The sequence below is a fragment of the Lycium barbarum genome, chromosome 3 (genome assembly GCF_019175385.1).
Source record: "Lycium barbarum isolate Lr01 chromosome 3, ASM1917538v2, whole genome shotgun sequence".
Classification (NCBI taxonomy): domain Eukaryota; kingdom Viridiplantae; phylum Streptophyta; class Magnoliopsida; order Solanales; family Solanaceae; genus Lycium; species Lycium barbarum.
The window spans coordinates 124,595,678-124,601,691 of record NC_083339.1 but is presented as its reverse complement, the minus strand read 5'-3'; positions in this window follow the sequence as shown (position 1 = coordinate 124,601,691).

Sequence of the window (6,014 nt, the reverse complement as noted above, 5' to 3'; positions counted from 1 at the left end):
AAAAAAAATCAAATCTTCAATTCACTGGCCACAAAGCTTTGGTTAGAAGAGTGTGATATCTCCAAAATGAATACTCAATGGCCAATGTTTTTATAATAAGTTTGTCAAATCATAAACTTAATGACCAATCTAATTTTGACTCACCAGTTTCGGGCTTGTATGGGAGAGTCTAAACTGAACATCCAAAACTTGGGATGAGATTATTCTGTCAAAGCATTTGCACAGCTTCCACTGAAACAACTCTTAATTTAAAACATAGATACTCACTGTAAGGCTCTGATTAAGTATTAGGTGTGTTATTAAAAAAATAAAAAGCAAAAGTAGGAGAAATTATTGTCAGAAGTAAAATTTGAGAAAGTATTTTAACAGACAAAACTTGAAAAAGGACTAAGAAAGCAAGTAACTGAATCCGGGATAACATTAAGCTTATAGTTTTCCTGATAAGGTTACTGATAATAGGGGACAAAGATAATTAATATAAGAATTTTAGGGAAAAGATCTTTCTTCACATTTTATCATTTCCCAAAATAATTGAAAATAAATACGTAATAAATACCACAAAGGAGCAAAATAATCTTCAACTCCATATCAAAATTTCTTTTAAGATTCTTTTTTTCAATATTTCATACACATTTGTGGAAAAACAGAAAATAAATTTTCTTTTGCTTCTTTTTCCTGTCTCTAGATATTAAAATGAAAGAACACAAGATTTCACAATGACTATCTACTTTCATCAGCAAACCATCCCCATGAAAAAAGAGGGGAAAAAGGCACACATAATAATACTGTGCAAACATATGTTTTATTACCATGGCTCCATATAAGATATAAGGTGGATAATTGGAAGTTTCACAGCCTTGTTGGCACCTTAATAGGCAACCTCTTTGCCGTGATTCAAATTGCTGGGAAGCATATGTTGGCCTTTCCACCATCTAAATGGCCTCTGCAATTGAACAAAGTCGATGAATTTTAGTCCGGCTGAGTTGCAGTCCAGACGCACTTTCTTTGCCTTGTGCCTACACCATATGGATGTCTATTTTCTGCAAAATAGAACAACAAAATTCTCCAATAAATTTGAAACAAAGGAAAACAGTCTATTGCAAATGTTTAAATTTTCATGAAACAATTATGATCGCGGCTACAACAAATTGAATTAAAAAATAAAAGGGCTATATCCTTGTGGCATTACTGCTAACATACCCAAAATAAATACTCAAGAACATCCAAAAAATTGACCATGTACTAAGTAATATGCTGTAATTGAAACCAAAACAAACTTTACTTTCAAAAGTGAGTGTCGTTGCCCTGTAAACCTTGAGAAGTTCAGGAATTCCACGAAAAATGTCATCAATATAGCAAAATTCAGAGGCCTCGCTTTTCTTTGGATTGTGACGCCTGTTAATCGACATGAATTTGAAATACAACTCTTGCGCCAATACCACGATACATTAAGCTCAAGAGGGCCCGTTGATTTCACCAAACTTCATTTTACTTGATGAAAAGAAGATGCTGGTATAAGGAAGTAGGAGATTTGCTGGGAAGAAGGAGGAAGAGAAAGATGATTAATCTTTTACGGAGACTATAAGGTCTTTTTTTTTTTTTTAAGGAAAAGAACCGTCACTTGGATTTGCTTTCATTTAAAGATGGACTTATATTGCTGCTACAGAACGGTTACTTTAGGCCAAACAGACAAACAGTTTCTTTTGGCTTAATTACAACTGTAGTGCTACGTGGGTGAGGCAATTTATGTTGGTATTGAATTAGGTTTTTTCAATGAATAGATAATGTAATTTTTTATCAGAAAAATGAGGTAAAAGCCCAAAAAATTGACAAAAAAGATAAATAGCAATGCTAGCCATAGAGAGGTGCCACATCACCTCTTCTATGCCTAGCTTTATATTATATATAGATTTATAGAGTTGTGTTTGGTTATACTTTTTGCAAAGACTATTCGAAATAAGTTGGCTTAAGTCATCCCTTCTAATGTTTATGGCCAAACTGGTAAGAATACGATTGTCTTTTCCGCTTTTCTTTTTTCTTCCATTATGGGCACCTTTCTTCCCTAGTTGAGGCAGGAATATTTACCTTGTTTTCCACGGAGATTCATGAATAAAAAATGGAACCTTATTAAGGGCCTGTGTTGGAAAGCCACCTGGTAATTGGAATTGGTGTAATTGCTAGGGTAGTAATTATACAGTAGTGTAATTACAACGACTTGTTTGTTTTTTCATAACATAATTACAGTGTAATTACAAGCTTACCGTTTGGTTGCACAGTGTAATTACACAGTTAGTTTAATTTAAAAATAAAATTTAATTATAAAAAATTTAAAATTAATATTTAAAAAATATTTGCCTCTATAAATGATATTAAGTTAGTTATTTAATAACACATTGTTTCTTGAAAATATATTAATTAATAATCATATATTTGTAACTAATATTGTAAAAAATAATTGATTTATATATTTTTCAAATTAATAATATTTAATTTTAATTAATTATAAAACTTAAAAGAAGACTTTTTTTTGTGAGAACGTCATGGATTGGATGTTTGACAAAAAAATAATATTTATAAATATAATGTCATAACACTATTCAAATGTTTGACACAAAAAAGGGAATTCTACATAGCATAACTAACTCTTCTACATATTTATATATAGTAGCTATAGTTTAAAATAATTATATCCCATAGCTAATAATAATATGTTAAATACAACTTATAGCTATATATATATATATATATATATATATACACACACACACACAAAGTAGAATACCCCGTCATCACATTATTCACTTCCAACCCAACCCTTCCATCTCTCTCTCTCTCTCTCTCTCTCTCTCTCCCATCTCCGCCCCAATGCTCTGCCGCCGACCACCACGACCTTTCTCCGGCGAATTTTGACGATCAGATCCGGCCATATCTTGGCCGGATCTGATCGGATATACATCAGATCTTCACCGATTGGCCTTTCGTCCTTCTCCAGCAAACTTTGATGGTTAGATTCGGTCAAGATCTGACCAGATCTGATGGATATACATCAGATCTTCAATGATTGGCCTTCCATCCTTCTCCGGCGAACTTTGACTGTCAGATCTGGCCAGATCTTGGCCGGATATAATGAGATCTTCACTGTCGACAAATGTTGCTTTGTCGGAGTTTGGCCGACGGTGGCTTTTTCCGGTCAGATTTCGGTGCCGGATCTGAAAAATCGTGTTTCTTTTTCAATGTATTCATTAATTTTTTAGCATACAATTCAGTGTATTCTTTAATTTTTTAGCATACAATTTAGTGTTTGGGTGTATTTGATTTCTTGTATTCTGTATTTGAGTATATTCGTTAATTTTATTTCTTGTATACAAATGAATACATTGAATTTTGAAGTGTATACAAATGAATAGAGTGAATTTTATTTCTTTATATTCAGTTTTTGAGTGTATTCGTTAACTTTTTTAGTGCAAAATCCTGTGTTTTGTATACAACCGATTAAATATAATAAAGTGAATACAATATAAAAGTAGCTACAATGAATACAGTTGAGTTTGAATACATTTAAATTGAATACAAAATTCAGCAAATTTTAATAATTGTATTCATGAATACAGCGATACGAATACAATAAGTAACAAGTGCTGAGTTTTGCTATAGGTTTGCTACATCATGTAAATAGGTAAAATGTAGCTAAAATGCATAAATAAGGCCTTCCAAGTTAGTCATTTATGAAACTTTCCCCACAAAAAATCCATCAAATGTAAGTGAAAGATAAACAACATGCAATGTGAAAGCAAATAATTTAAAATTGAAAATATAACCTAAATTCAAAATCCAAAGGAAAAAGTTTACCATAACACTCTTATGTCAAATTCTAACATTATATAAGTAAGTTCCAACGTAACTTAAGTAAATAATTCAAAAGATATGGAAAATATAAGTTTATAACCATTCACAATGAAATTCTACTTTAATAACGTCACTCGTTATATGTCAAGTTTGTTAATGACTCATTCTTTCCAATATTAAGAGGTGTAGTTTCAAAAATTAGAATAATAACACAATTTTGCTAAATGAATAAAATAAAAAAATACGAGCAATTACATAGAACCACAAGAAGTAAATGTTGGGAATGAGAAGAAAGAAAATGAAAAATAAATAATATAAAAATAAAAATACATTTTAAAAAATAAAAATAATTAAAAATTAAAAAGAAAAAAGAAATTAAAGTAATAGAAATAAAATTAATTAAAAATCAAAAGAAATTAAAATAATAGAAATAAAAAGAAATTAAAATAAACAAACTAAAAAGTAACCCTGTAATTACAGGGTGTAATTACACTCAATTCTCAACCCCCCCCCCCCCCCCCTCCCCCCTTGAGAATTGGAGAGTGTAATTACACCCAATTCTCACCTAACTGTGTAATTACTTGGCCAAACAAACAGGTCAAACTGTATAATTACACCTAATTATACCCAATTCCAATTACCTGGGTGGCTTTCCAAACAGGCCCTAAATGGCTTTGTAATTGGGAGGTAACTAGTATTTGTTTGTTTTTTTTTTTTTTTTATGAAAAGTCAAATGAACCTCCAACTTTAAATTATAAACTTTCTTCTCATTCTATATCAAATATTGTCGTTGATTATGTATATACAATGTTTATTTTTCCATGTTGGAAACAATAACGAATCTAGAATTTTCACTCAGGGAGTTCGAAAAAACAACAAAAGCTAAATATAAAAAATAATGTTGTTAATGGGATCAAAACCTAGGACGCAATGACAATTTTGAACACCCTGAACCGCTTGAGCTAATCATTTACATTTATTTAGGGTGTGCAAAAGTAATATATGTACATAAACACAGAAAATCTACCCTATATATACACTGTAAATTTTTGCTGAGGGTGAACACCCCCGGCATGCTCTAAATCCGCCCCTGGTTGGAAAGACAAATAATGTTTGGAATGAGATTATAAGCATCTTGATGGTAAAAACTTGTTCGAATTCTATATATACACCAAAGCATAATAAATTGGTTAAATTAAAAATTTAGGTGAAAAATAAATTAATTAACTATGATTTAGTAATAAATGTATGTGAAAAATGTGTATACATTGAATTTGTGTAAACACTGATTGCCATGTACTTCTAAATTTACACAGAGCAAAAATCAACTCATTTACCCACATATATACGTATATAATTACATCAACAACAAATCTACATACATTATTATATTATTAATAGAAAACAAAATGCCATGACAGGGAAAAGAACTTTTTCGGGATTGTTAATCTATCTATCTATCATTGCTCCTCAGTTTACTTCTCAAATGTGCCTCCTCACCTTGTGATATTTAATTTTATATATAAGAATGAAGTCGCCGTTGAAAAAAAATGGAATTTCAAATCAAAATAGTTTGTTGGAACAATAACAAATAGGAAAGTCAACGATTTGTATGTGATTACTGGTGATATTTGTAGTATGTAGCTCCTTAATATGTGTGTATGTGTCGTCTTTTCTTTTCTTTTTGAAATAAGAATAGCTTGATGTATGTTTTCGTTTTAATTAATTATACTTTTTTGTTTTTAATACTCATGTTAAACAAGCTTTATTGGTAATATGTAATTAACTATACATTAGATAGAAACTTGTGCTTTAAATAAGCCCAAGTGTATGAATTATTAATCACAAAATGTATGATGTTTTTGAGTGTTCCTTCCTAATAGAAAAGATAAATAGTATCTAAATGAATTATTATCTTGATCATTTTGTAAATTCACTAATATGTTCTATATTCGAGCAAAGAGCGATCAAATTTACTAGTTTGTTATATAAGTGGAGTGTAAATTTGCATTAATATGGTTATGTAGCTATTTGGGAACTTGGTCGTGTCTAATACCCACCTTCCTCTTTAAATTAATTTCCAATGTCAAGTGAGTAAAAGAAAATTCCATGTGAGTTATTTTATGTCTGTAAAAATGTAAATTTTGCATGGAGTATGCTCATAGCTA